Here is a 14,779-nt window from a genome sequence, read left to right as displayed (position 1 = left end):
TCATGAGTAATTGAACACTATTGATTCTAAGGTCTGGGGGGTGACAATAATGAGGTCACATATCAGGCGACAGCAAACACAGACTGTGAGGACAGCTTCGTTCTCAATGACACACACGCACACACACACACACACACACATATGCACACGCACACACACACACACACATATACACATATATACACACACACACACACACACACACACACACACACACACACACACACACACAAATACACATACACACACACACACACACACACACACACACACACACACTCTTTTCACCTATACGCGCCATGATAGCATCACTATCCACTGTCTTTGGCAGCACTTGCTTTTGCTCTCCTTATCTGCCTTGCTGTCAATACAGACAACCCTTTGCTCCACTGGGGGCATGGGGCGGTATTGACATTCAGCTCAAACCCACAGCTCTGAGTGGAGTCCAGGGTGTTGCACATGAATTATGCATGTCTTGACGCCAGGGTGCTGAGCTACACCAGTGCCATCATAATTGAAACAATTGAAAAGACAATACCAGATGGGTCAATAATTAGACAGCAGGAGGGGGAAACTTGATCCGGACGCTCCCCTGCTTGCCCTGCCAACCTAACCGCCGCGCACATGGCGGGGACCTTTACCGACACGTCCTGGTCCCCTACGGTGCACAGCCACGTGCTGCATGACATGCTGAATTGTGTGCGTGTATGTGTGCCTCTGTGTGCAATTATTCAAAGAGGAGATTGCAAACTTTCATAGAGAGATCACTTCTCAGGCAGTGCTGCAGTAGCCGTGCTTGTTCCCAATTAAAATTTTCTCTGTCTTACGGTTCAGACTTCTAAAAGTACCTAGAAGTGCCTGATAAGTAAACTTTGCGGATCAGTAACAACTGCCAGAAACAGTGTATTGTTTGTCAAAACCTTGTCGCCTTGGATTAGCTCTCTGACGTTATTCATTGCTGTCTCTTGGTCTGTAGAAAACAGAGGCAGGTGACTGATCCTTCCCTCCAGCCCTGCACTTTCATAAATCCATTCTGAGGGCTCCCAGCAGATCCATTACACTCACTGGTCTCCTGGCCAGAGCAAAGACTCAAGGTGATCACCATAAAACTACTTGCCACAGAGCCGTTTCTCACCTTGCAATGCCTTTAAAACAACCTGGGAAACAGAGGCGGCCTGATGGCAGGAACACGAGCACCTCGGGCAAACATGTGTCATAAAAACTTATAAGCAAACATGTCCTGCTTTACTGCGGTCAATCGTCAGTTTACAGCCATTGCAAAATAAATCTTTGATATATGTGATTACATAAAGAAAACAATTAAATGTTTAAATGCTGCAGGCATAGAAACCATTTAAAAACTGGACTAGTTTCTCAATTTCCCCCTGGTTGTTGTTGAGTGTGATTAAACAGTCTACATAATGTCTTTTTGAAGATCAGTTATTATTGCTGGAAATCAAATCTAATTTATTTTAAATACTAACAAGAAAGGATAATATTATATATTTACTCTTTAAAATCCTACAGTAAAACCTCCTCATCACGTCTGATTAGTTTCCCCATGCTGTGTTTTGTTGCAGCACTAAATTATCATAGAGGAGAATTACTTAATTACTCGGAAAACCACACTGATAAAGACATAAAGCTTCACAGATGTAAAAAAATAAATATTTTACACAGTGTGGTGTGAACAATAATAGGGTCAAGGAGATATAAAAAAGAATTAAAGGTCAAAAATTCAAACTGCCACGGGCCATAAAATCTACGCACAAGTATACAAACTTTAATTTCCTGGGAACATATTGATTGAGACAGCACTTAACCCAAGGTGCACACAAATCTGGGAAACCCCCCAACACCATAATCTTATCAAAAAGGAAGTTTTATTTGGCTTTTTATGGAGACTCATTTCCTTATTTCTCAAAAGTGGTGCCCCTGAAAGCACACAGAGGCTCTTGTGTATTGGTCCCCTTCCCCATTAGGGTTTATAGAGAGCCATATGCACTTTTATGGGAAGGTTAATGGTTTTTAAGGGCCGCGGCGCAGGTCTAAATCCACAGCATTAAACCCAAGAATGGCAACCTGGGATATACACACAAGTCATATGACTATATTTAAGATTGTAGCATATACTTTACTAACTGGCTAACAATGTCTCCATCCCCTCATATCTCCAGCAGAGGCATTCTGGGATGTGAAGTGAAAAAAAAAGAAGACAAAACCTGTCAACGCTTACAATCTTAAAAGCCTAATGAGCGGAAGTAACCATAGCAATTTAGTGAAAAGAACATCAAAGACTAGGGAGCAACTATTTAGGCAGGCAGTATTCATGCATAATTAGCTGTGAAAATGGCACTACAGGAGTCTGTTACTCCCTGTTCTTAATTAGTTTTTATCCTTAGTCTTGGATGAGAGGTAAACAAAGCCATCAGATTAAAACTTCCCTTTTCTTCCCGAGACAACAACACTGTCAACATTGGAGACATGCTAGTGTTACCCATAAACTGTGCACTATTATCCCTGGGGAATGAGTGGCATTGTTCTCTATTGGTCTTAGTCACAGTATCAGGATGCCTGAAGCCCTGCTTAACTCCGCACTGTTGTTGTTGTAGCAAGACAGTCAATCTCGAAAATAGAGCATATAATTAAATTTGAATAAAGACAGCTAGATGTTAAAAGGGATCGGTGTGTTCCACAAAAAAAGGAGTTTCTCACCTAAGAAGGGTTTGTTAAGGCACTGTGCTGCCTCATGCTGCTATACTGAATATACTGTGCAACCACACTGGTGTGATGTGATGTGTCCTGGTGTCATCAGCATCATGCTTCCTTACTCAGCATCCGTTTGTGAAAGACTTCACGACTTATCGATTTAAGTTCAAATTGTTCAGGAACTCCAATAAGGCTATAAATAGTGGCAAAAATGTCAGACAAAATTGAAATATCTCCTTAAGGTCAAAGTGCAAACACTATTTTCTTTTTCCTCTTTTGATAATGATGAGCACAAGCTAAAATACAGCACTTCACACACAATTCAGCCCTACACAACAAGGCTCATTGCATGGGTGGAATATGGACTCAGAAATATAAAGTCTCCTTCAATAGCAACCAAAGGCACAATGTTTATAATTCAAATGCGTTTATTTTAGTTTTATGACAAAATGTATTAAAATAACTAACACACTGCAACTGACATAGGTCACCATCAGGGTCATTGTCAGCCACAGCTTTCACACATATTGTGTTGCACTAATGGTTACTACTAACATCATAAATTGATGATGTATCACTTTGTTTCTGACCAATAGGCCTGCACATCGATAGAGAGCCATCATCCTACTCCACTCATTAGTGCAACACAATATGTGTGCAGGCTATTGCTGTGACAATGAACCTGATGAACTCATGTTTTTAAGGAGACTTCATCCTGATCATATTATTATGTATATATAATATTCATCATTATTATGTATATAATAATACAAATATTGTTGTAATTATGTCTTACTTTGCTGAATATAAACAATACTTAATGATGTTTTTTGAAGGCTTCTTTTTTTAAATTTATTTGCCTTATCTAATTTATCCAATGCAGTTTTTAACACAAACAGCCATTGGACTTTAGCACATTTTTTTATTCTGATCTCTAGTTCTCATAGACGAACATTCATACAAAAAGCTTTGCATTTGTCAATACTTTGCATTTTCTGGGAAAGTTCTATTCAGAAATCCCCCAAATCCTTCACCTGATGATGCAAGCATTGGCAGCAGAATGAAAGACCAATTTCAATCATTATCCTAAAAAAATAATAAAACTGTGAGACTTTAAAACGTGGGAAATTAAAGTTAGAATTTAAAAGTACAAAAATAATCTACAAAAACAGATCCTCCTTAGTTTCTCAGACGCTCCAGCCAAGTATGGAATGACTGCATTATTATTTCTGGTCTGTTTCTTTCCCTGTTGTTCTGCTGTCTCCCTGTGTGTTTCTGCTTCATTTTCTGCCTGGATGACAAACATCTGTTTCTTCACTGCTTCTTAGTGGACTATGACATTATCAATTTTAACATTTGGGAAAGTAAATCTGAAAAACAGGTAAAAAAAACAACATGGTCTCACAGAAATCCGTGAAATAGCCACGGATTTCGCTACAATGCAAGTTAATGACAGTCATATCCCGTGGCTATTCCAACATACAAAGTGATTATGTACATTCACTGAGTGAAGATTTAGAAAATAAAACATATATTTCTCGCTAGAAATGTGATCAAAATCCATTTTTATGCAGAAACTAAGTCAAAATATTGATTTTTCACTAAAAATGAGAGAACTGTCCGCCATGTTTTTTGTTCTGAACGTGACTTGGAACAAACCAATAGCCACGGGATATGATATATATGATATATATAATGACTGTCATTAACTTGCATTGTAGCGAAATCCGTGTCAGTTTCACGGAAATTTGAGCGATTCCGTGGCTATTCCACGGATTTTGAGTTAAGCGAAATCTGTGGCTATTTCACGGATTTCTGTGAGACCAGGTTGTAAAAAAAATAGTGATGTGACCCTTTTTTTTGACGCCAAATAAAACATTACATACACAGACACAGACACAGGCACAGGCACAGGCACAGACACACACAAAATAGCTGAATTTGTGATTCCCATTGTGTATCTAGAATTTGTCCAGTTCCTGCATTATGAAAAAAAACACTACAACATTAAATCAAATTTCAAATAAAAAATGTGACAGACTTTGGCAGCCACAGCCGTTCAGTAGTGACGGCTCTGTGTGTGTAAATGTGCCACCACTGGGTGATGAGCCCTTTATAACGACAGCCTTCATTAGACCAGGCTTACTGGTGGACAGATGGGAAGGCAGGACTGCATTAGAGGTGCTGCCACATTCCACTTCAAACCTGACCTTCCAGTGGTCCCACTTCATCTGCCACCCACAGGCCCCCTCCTGATGCATCACTGTCATTGTGGGGCTTCGGCATGCCGTGCTGACCCCCCTATCTCAGCTAAACAACCAACCCGCCACACAGGCTGTGGGTGCTCCTGCACCCCATTACTCCAAAGGCCTCTCACCTCCTATTTTCAACCATTTTTGGGTGAGACCACCGAACGTTCTTTCTGCTAGTGTTTACCCAATCAGTCAAGATGCCACCCCCCCCTTTCTAGTTTCCAAGTGATGAATGACCGTTGGCCGTCTCACTGACAGCTAGGCAGCTGATGCCACATAATTACAGTATCACCGTTTAGGCAAAATTACCAAATTACTCCAGTCCTCAAGAGGCCTTGAAGACTGACAGGCCAGCCAACAAAGGAAACACAAATATCTGAAAAGAGAGGGACATGGACGACTACTTGAGCCTTTGTAGATGAGCAGTGATATTAGGTTTGTTCTGTTCCTGAGTGTGCCTATTACAGTCGATGAGAAGCCAGAGAGCCAGCTGACTAGTCTGGGGAAGCAGAGGCACCTTTTCTCCTATAAATAATGCGAAAAAACATCTGGCCTCTCCTTGAAATCCGATGTTTTTTTTTACATACTGAATTTATTCAATCATTAATTCATTTGGAATTTTCGGAGATTATAATCAAAAACAGCTTAAAATTTCATCCCAACGGCAAGGTCCTACCATTATCTTTTATTTATCAAAGGTTTAAAAAAGTTTAGTAGAAATAAAAATATTGCCTGTGCTTTTCCTTGATTTAATTCTTTGTTTGATTTGATTTGCAATTTTAATATTAAAGATGCAGGATTATCATTCAAAACAGGACTTTAACAACTTTCACATTTGAAATTATGACTTCTTAATATACCTGACAGACAGGCAGAGTGAATGAGGTACCAGACAAAACTGTCTGAGAAAACACGAGGTAGACCCTGTCCACAGCAAATGGAGTGTGCATGAAGTGATGAAGTGACATTTATGATGTGAGTGCTAACAGTGAGCAGTGAAAAGATGTTGACTTAGCACTGTGTCGGCTTGGAACGGTGATGGCCACCAGGGTTGAGTTAAGACCCACTAATTTATCTGCTACAACAAAGGATTTCTTTCACTCCAGCCTTGAATTCAAAATAAAAAAAAAAAACACCTTGAAAACAGTCACACTACGTCTATTTGATCCATTATGTAGAGATAAAGTACAGTCTGTTCTGCCGTCTGCCATGTTAGCCATTTCATTTGTGAAAAACAAGACTAACACTGTTAACAATGCACTGCTACTGCATGAAAATCTCATAAAATGTGTTATTTTCATATTTCAGCTTTTAGGGATATCATGCCATCTGTGGCTTGAGAAAATTCAATGCACCTCTGGAATTATGGGAGCTTTATGGTGGTCAATCATAAAATAAGGTGTTTTGGTATTTCCTAAAATAAAGAAGAGAAAAGTCTGAGAGTAAACAATCACAGGCAGAAAAAGTCAAATGACCTTCACCTGAACAACTTTTAACTTTTATTTTTTTCTATGGCTAATGCTGCAGGACACTAAATGTATTAATAAAAGAAAACATATTGGTCAAAGCAGCTCATCAACAAGACTGAAATCCTTTCTTGTAACAACAAGTTTTACCCGAATTAACAAATTATGGGTTTTTCCGATGGCCCTCTGGAAGTGTCAGCCCCTCTCTATGTAATGGGGAGGACTGCTTTGATAAACATGCTCGGCAGAATGATAATGTTCCAGGGGGTAATTTAATCAGAATGGGCTGTATGTCACTTAGTAATAGTGGGTACTTTGCTGTGATTTATCTGTGTTTGCTGAGTGGAGAGAGACGGAACAGACGGCCTGGTCTCCCAGATTAAATAGGGCATGGGAAAGATTCCTCACGCTATCAGGGAGAAAAATTTATCACAGGCTGATGATTAGTATTATTAGCACAGGTGCAGTTACAGTAAACACCAGAGACTCCCATTTTGTACTGTGAGAGAACAGTAGATAAAGAAGGCACTGAACTGAACTGGGGTGCATCTCCCAAAGGTGTTTTGTCTAACGACAGTCCTGCAAGTTCCACTGAAGCTCGCGGCCAAAAATACTGCTTCTAAACATCTAATTCTGAAACAAACATTCAAAGTCGCTACCACAAAGTTTGTGGCAACAACCGCTGGAGTCTCTGGCTGTTTGGTGCGTGTGTATAACTGTCAAAGAGCTATTCTACCTTGTCATCAGGCTGATTAGCAACGATTTTGTTTGTTGTGGTAATAAATTATAAATAGGAAAATCAGGAATAGGAATAGCAAGAAAACAAGAGACTTGTGCTGTACTTTTAGTTCAAGAGTTATAGCTTAAAGAGTTATGATGTGATGGTGTCTAAGAATTACATCCCAGGAAATGTTAAACAGCCTGCTGCCTAATGACATTATGAAAAAGTAGAAAAATCTAATGACATAAATCCTCATGAGTCCATAATACATCACTTGCTATGAGTGGATTTGCATGACCTTGATTGATTACAGTGATAACCTTAATTTTAGCTTAGTAAGACCTGCAAATATTATAGGCAGAAGTGGAAGGCAGTTTCTGCAGCTTATGTAAAATATCTCAAGGAAATAAAGGATGTAGTTGTATAACATGGTTGCTCAAAGTGCGGCCTATAATTTGTGCGTCCACAGGTCAATTCCAACACTTTCACTTTCAATAGGAACTTAGCTACTGCGTTAAACTGCACCGCCCTAACAAGTGTTCGCCAAGGGAGTAATGAGTACTTGTCAAAGGCTACTGGTTGCATGGCAACTCTTTCATCAATGCTAGTGCTGTCAGATAAGGTCAGCAGTTTCAGTGGACAGCTCGCAACTGCATTCTTTCTAACGTAAACCATTGGTGATAGCAGGGAAGGTTATAGAGATGGCAAGAAACATGCCGATATCTATCAATCTATAAATCTAGACTTTCTGTTTATCTGATGACACAAACTGAGTTTAGGGACTTCTTATTGGAACTGCAATGTTTCAAACTACAGTGCTGCTGATTTACAATGCCTTGTTCATAAGCAGAGACGCTGATGTTATTAAGGGGAACAAACAATCCTGCTTGTAATAGTGGTTATACATAGTGTATTGGCTGCAAGAGGCCTGCAGGCCTGTGTGGCAGCAGCAAGCCAAAAATACATAAATGGCAGAGCTGTGTGTTGTTCTACTGAAGCTGGAGTGCACATTGGAGAAGTGCGGAGAAGTGCCCGGTCATTGTAGAGACAGAGAGCCGGCTGAGTGTGCTCAAAACAGTTAGCATCCAGTTTTAGATTAGAGAGTAATCAAAGGTCTGCCAGCGTCTCGATGCTGCACGGATAAGGTTGTGTCTCCACACTATCACAGTGGGCTGGGCCCAGGCAATACTCCAAAGGCTGAAATATATAACCTTACAACTGATAAGTCAGAGTGAAAAGCACTTCCATATGAATCCCAATGAGCACTATTTCTCTGGAGGGACCAGTTAGGAAAATAGCAGACCAAACTATTTCTCTGCTCAATGAGATTAGACACATTTTAGAGATAAAAATGAATACAGAATTCATATGTGCTGTAGAAATTGTTTCATGCATGTGAAAATGAAGCGGATTTATCCTCATGTACGGTTAAAGCTCAAGAAGCATTTTTTCATATATAATTAACAAAGACTAGAATAAAAAGAGGCCACTGTTATGACAGCAACATGATAAAACAAAATGTTGGCCCCTCTTTCTTACATCCAAATATGATTTATTATTCAAAGCATATACTTAGAGCTCAGAGAATTATGGGTAGGGGGAGAGAAGCAAAACAATAAACAGTGAAACGTTTTGAACTGTCAATCTTTAGTAGCCCTAGGGAGGAAAACAAAACTGGGTAAAAAAATTTCAGATGAAATTGGAGAGTGAAAAAAACAGATGTCTATCTAAAAGTTCCTCTGGGACATTAACTTTCTCATGCAGACCTTTAGTTTGAACTCTAAATACCTTCTAGGTCTATTGTGACAGGTAGGGCTGAAATGTGCAAGTGCAGATTAACCCGCAAGGTCTTTGCTAAATGTTATGAGTGTGGACCTGTGGAGCAGCATAATAACCTGAAGATTCAGACAAGTCTGTTGGAGAGTGCAGTCACTGCAGATCATCCTCACATGTCACACATTTAAAATACAATAACACTTGCCATAGACACAGTTAAGTCATTTCTATTTTATTTATGAGATTGAGATATTAATTTGCATGAATTTATTCTATCCAGTTTTTTGCCAAACTGCTCTAAGCAATTTTGTTTGCAAAATATTTAATCTGCAGTCAATCCTCAGAAATGATGAGGTATTTAATGGTGCTTTTTGATTAAAAGACAGAATAAAGACAAATATAGTGTGTAAAATCAGAGCTGTGATTAGTATCATCCGCTAAATAACAAAGTTTCAAATATGTGATTCACTAAATCCTTGACAATATTCAGGTTGATTATATAAAAGATGCTTTTAATTCTTCTTTATTTCTTTTCAGAGAAATGATGGATACAATGATATCTCTCCATCAACATACTTCATGCCCACTTTCCCCATTTGAGATTTAAAAAATGCCAAAAATTCAAACAACATACAAAATGTTTTGTGTGTTCTCGGAATCAGTACCTGAGCCAGAAATGGCACCGTACGGAGAGGTTCTCTTCTCATTCAACATCCCATCAGGAGGGACTTTAGAAAAATGTTTTGAACCATTCAGTCTTATTAGGGCTGCTAATGCACTTTAAACAAACATAAAAAAACATCCTTAATGATGTTTGTATCTACAAAGGACATGGAAACAGACACAGTATAATAATGAACACCATCATAAAGATTTCAGCAGCTGAAGTAGCACAAAACAACTGCAGGTGGTAGAGAGACAAGCTACCACAACAGTGGCCATTCTGAATACCAAAGTGAAAAGATTCCAGAAACTTTCTATTTATTTCATCTTTTCAAATAATCCTGTTTTGACAGCTGAAGTGGCCCAAAGTTATCCATTATTTATCTTTGTGGTCCAGTTTACAGCCTCCTTTACTTTTTGATAAAGTTTCTGTGTATGCTTGATAGGCAACGACTTCAAAACTTGGCATAGCGCATACTTAAAGTCCCCCTCCAGACATGACCTCTCGCTTCGACCACTGCTGCCTGTGCTAGGTTGACCAGTGAAACAGCAGTGCACATCAAGATAGCTAGCATTATGCCGGGTTCAGACAGGAAGAGGAGGCGTCGCTAAGTGCTGCAAAGTGCTGAAGCCCCGGTAAGCATCACTTGCCCATGTTAACCATTTGGATCAAACAGCTCCATGGCCGTCTTTCAATATGCAGTGACAGTTTTGCCGTCTGGCCTATTTTCTCAGTTACAGGAAACACCTCTAGTCTCAGATGAGAAGTCTTTTGTGAACCAAAGTTAGAAAGTTTATGTTGCTTGCTAACTTGTAACTGGCAGAGTCTGAGCTTTGCAGTGAGATTGCACTCTGACATGTCCGCTCTGCACTGGAGCTTTAAGGTTCTTTTATGGCTTTAGATTGCCATTTGTAGAAGAGACATACCAAATGTAGCTTGCCCAGTCTACATTGAAATCTCAGATTGTAGGGAAGAGCACAGACATCCCCCCTTCAGTGGGGAAATGGGAAAACACCTCTCTAGTTACAAACTTTGTACAGATAAAGTCAGTGTAGTCAAGGTCAGATATTTTAGGGGGCATAAACATTAAAAAACACATTCCCCATTTTGAGGGGATCTTTACATTTTAATTCTAATAATGGCACAATTATGGACACATCCCCTAGTAGTATAGTCATAAAAATGTGACTTAGCTTGTTACACTTGACATCATATTTTCATTTGATCATTAATCTATGAACAGATGAGTAACTAACATGAGGGCAAATAGACAATTTCCTTGTCATATTGATGTAACAGGCCATTTTTTTGGAGTCTTTCCGCTATGGTAGGTGGGTAATTACTGTCATTGATTAATAATCCTGGGCCTGCCCCATAATAATCTGTCCCACATGTGCTTGGCTGCTTAGTGGGATGTAATGGAGAGCAATTTTCTTGTCTTGAGAAAAAAAAAAAAATTGAGCCTCAGCACATCAAATCTCCAAACAAGGGCAACTCCGATTTCAGATCAACGGCTCTTCTCCCTGCGGGCAATAAGTACTTTTCCAGAACACAAGGAAGCATTTTATTGCTTTACCAGTTATTCTAAGTATTATGTTTAAATTGCAATTTCTCCATCTCTTACAAAAATAACAAAATTGACCGGTGTAATCCTTCGCTGAATGAAATACTATACACCGTGGGAGAAATCTTCAAATAACGCTTAAGACTCCATAAATGCTCTGCGATCAAGAGAAATGGCTAAATTCATAGTATGATGGATCGTTTATTTCCATGCATTGTTGGCAAAGTCATGAGATGAGTGCTGGGGGTTCAGCATGAAGCCAAGCGTAAATCCCTAAAAATTTAATTAAAAGAAAGTGATTTACAGTTTGTTCTGTATTATTCAGGGTGTAGATTTCCTTATTTCCAATTATATGCAGTGGACTGGATTTCAGAGGAGGAGGGCCCCCAAAGAAGAGTGCAATCCTCTGAGAGATGTATGTGTTTATAGGAAATTGTGAAAAGCAGCCCTAATGTTCAGGCAGAACTGGGAAGAGAATGCCCAAATTGGAAATACTGGGCATTGCCAAGATGTAAACCGTAAATGGTCCATCTGTCTGCGCTCTTCTCACTCTTGGAAGTGTAGACGAGCCACCATCTGCAAATATGCGTCAGCAAAAGGAACTTTGCTTGCAATGAGAGTGTGAATTCACATGTGTACATATAGAGGCCTGTAGATACATGTAAAATATATATGTATCTCTAAGTGTGTGTGTGTGTGTGTGTGTGTGTGTGTGTGTTCACTTGAATAGTGAACATTTAGAGCTCTCATTTCTTACACAAGTTGGTCCATGTTTGTTATTTGTCACTGAACTAATATGCTACTAATATGCATGCTAATAAACATTATTAACATGCGTATTAGTAGCATATTAGCTCTTTATTAGTCATTATGAAGTATTTATTAATGGCTTATTTGGCATGACCTACTAAGGGTTTTCCGTCAGTGACAACCTAATTACTGCTTTTTGATAGTAGCTAAAGAAGTTGTTGTACATTAATTATGATCTTATTCTTTGCTTAGAATGGGGCTTATACGGTGGGAATACCACAAAAATAGGTATTACCGTTTAATATAACTTCATAAATATGGTTTATATTTTATATAACAAAAGACAAAACTAAAAGTGGTATTTGTTTCTAATTATCTTTATGTTGCCTTTCTAACTCAAAATGTATTTCCCTTTCTAAAGTGAAAGCTTGAACATAACTTATTTACGAGCAATTTGTTTGAATTTCTCTCAAGCAGTTCATTTATAATTGGGATATTTCTACTTGTGCTGACTTTGAAGAACCTGTGCATCTCAATAGACCTTCAGTTTTTTTCAAGGTGTCAGCCATCTGCTAGGATGTGGGTCTATTAATTTGTGTGTTACAATGGATTTATTATATGTGAAGAGGAGGTCACTTTAGAACAGGCAACCTGTGTGGGTTAGTGAGTGTCAACTAGTGTATGGTAATAGGTGTTCCTTATTGTAAAGTTGAACCATGAAATTATTTGCATTTGGCAGCCCACAGAAACCAATCTGTGAAAGCACAACAGCAAGGCCGACTGCTTTATTTTCCAAACACCCACTGTGGCTTTGATGACATTTCGTCTGGACAACTTTTTTTTAAAGACAAGACAATGAGATGCGGAAACGAACTCCAGACTCTACTTTCAATGAAGTTGTCAATTGGGCTGATTTTCTCTCTAAAAACATTCGGTTCCTGTTTTTGAGTAGAAAAGCTGGTAATGTAATGTTTTAATTGCTTTTAAATATAACACTATGTTTGCGTAGTTTGAATAGCCGGTTCTGTCAATTACCCTGATGAGCCATGTTCTCTGAATAATGGCATGAAGCTGAAGTTAATCATTTGATTATACAAATATTGAAATTAATTTTATGTCAATTTTAATTATTTAATGCATTTAGCTTTAACCACAGTGGCAGGCCATTAACATAACATTAACTTTCAATTAAACTAATATACACTGCAATTTCAGGATTTTATCCTTTCTCGCTACGCCTGCATGGACCGTGCAAGAATTTAGGGAATTTCAAAAATGTGAAAATTGTGTGTCGTCTTGTTTGTTTACTTTGTTCAGTGGTGAGGGGGCGGACAGACTATTGTTTAAGATTTCATAAACCGAATAGATTGTTGCTTGCAAGGCAGGGTAGCTTCATAATGTGTGTGTAGGTGGAACAAATAAGTCAAGAAACGGAAATTAACGGAAGAAGGGGAAAAATCCAAACGGTGGATAGACTTTGGGAACGAGTGAGATCTCTTGTCAGAGCTGAGCGCTCACAAAGAAAAAGTCAAGCGGTTGTCAGTTTCCAAGAGCAGACGAGTGAGACAACGCTGATGATGACAGTGATCAGAGTTGGAAGATAAGAAGATGATACCGGCTGGGAGGAAAGATAGCTCTAATATGAAATAACATCACGTCCAAAAAAGAACTGACTGTTCCCGGTAAAAAACTACACAATCTATTACGATTTATCAGCACAGAAAAGGTGTTTTGCCCAGAGATAATTACAATAACAGTACCCAGTGGCAGTGTGATTGCTCCCAGGTGACATTGTAGGTTATTAAATTGTCATGGTGCACCCTGTTTTGGCGCTGCAGACACTTGAACTGGCTGCCCACAAGACTGACTCACAGTTTATCTGCTCCATTTGTTTGACATCTTTACGACATACCGCATTAACGCAACCTAATTTCATCTGGGCCTCAATGTCTTCTCTTGGCTGTCTCATGGAAATCCTTCAGGGTTAGGTTAGGACTGCTGGGACGTTTGTCTCGACCGAATTACACCAAGTGACATTTCTTCCATCCTATCGTGTTTTCCATTCCCAAGTTTGCAAAGGGAAGAAGCTTGTGACAAACTTTAAAAGTGACACACATATTTCTAACAATTATCAAAAGAAATTAGCTTGGAAATGTGTTCTGAAAGTTGTTAACTTTGGAGGGGAGGTGACACACACACACACACACACACACACACACACACGCAACACAAACTTTTATAGCCTTGATTACAAAACATTACATCAATGATAGAGATGAAAACAAAGAAAACACTGCAGTCCCTCTTCTGATCATTTATGGCATGACAGTTAGAGTTATGTGATCCGTTAACAGAATAAATCAGGGATGAAAAATCAATCAAATTAAGCAACTAATAGCTCCCTTAATGTCTTTGTTTGTGTGCAGATGACACTCCCATCCAGCCATACAACAAGCACCAATCATATTAATTAGCCTCCAAATAACAACTCTCCGTTTATTACAAATTAGTTTTCAAAACTAATAAATTATGATTAAAATGTTTTTATTTTGGACATTAAAAGCATACCACTCCCACACTTTGGAGTGGATGCTAATGACCCCAGTCATTATGTGCAGGTATAAGAGTGTGTATATGTCAACGTGTGTGTAGAGTTTAAGTTTAATTTGCACAACTTCATAGAAACTATGACCTCAATTATAGACATGATAGAAAGGTAGTAAATGTGGAAGTGGCATAAACCTGCATTCTTGGTAATGGCCAGCAGGGGGCAAAAAAAGTCTCACTGTATACTACAAGTTTATGAGAAAAGAATTCTACTTATCTTTTGATTTATTACCTCAGTAAGTGAGTTTATGGTTTCAATTGCTGGATTCA

At 38.8% G+C, this 14,779-nt stretch overlaps 1 protein-coding gene across 4 annotated transcripts in view; it reads right to left on the bottom strand.

Moving 5' to 3' along the window:
* Positions 1 to 14,779, bottom strand: part of macrod2 (mono-ADP ribosylhydrolase 2) — a 428,964-nt gene that overhangs the window by 239,787 nt on the left and 174,398 nt on the right. The gene's annotated exons all lie outside the window — the stretch shown is intronic.

The sequence above is a fragment of the Centropristis striata genome, chromosome 20, assembly GCF_030273125.1.
Source record: "Centropristis striata isolate RG_2023a ecotype Rhode Island chromosome 20, C.striata_1.0, whole genome shotgun sequence".
NCBI lineage: Eukaryota > Metazoa > Chordata > Actinopteri > Perciformes > Serranidae > Centropristis > Centropristis striata.
Note: the sequence above shows the minus strand (reverse complement) of the source record. Positions and strands in the feature narration are given on the sequence as shown.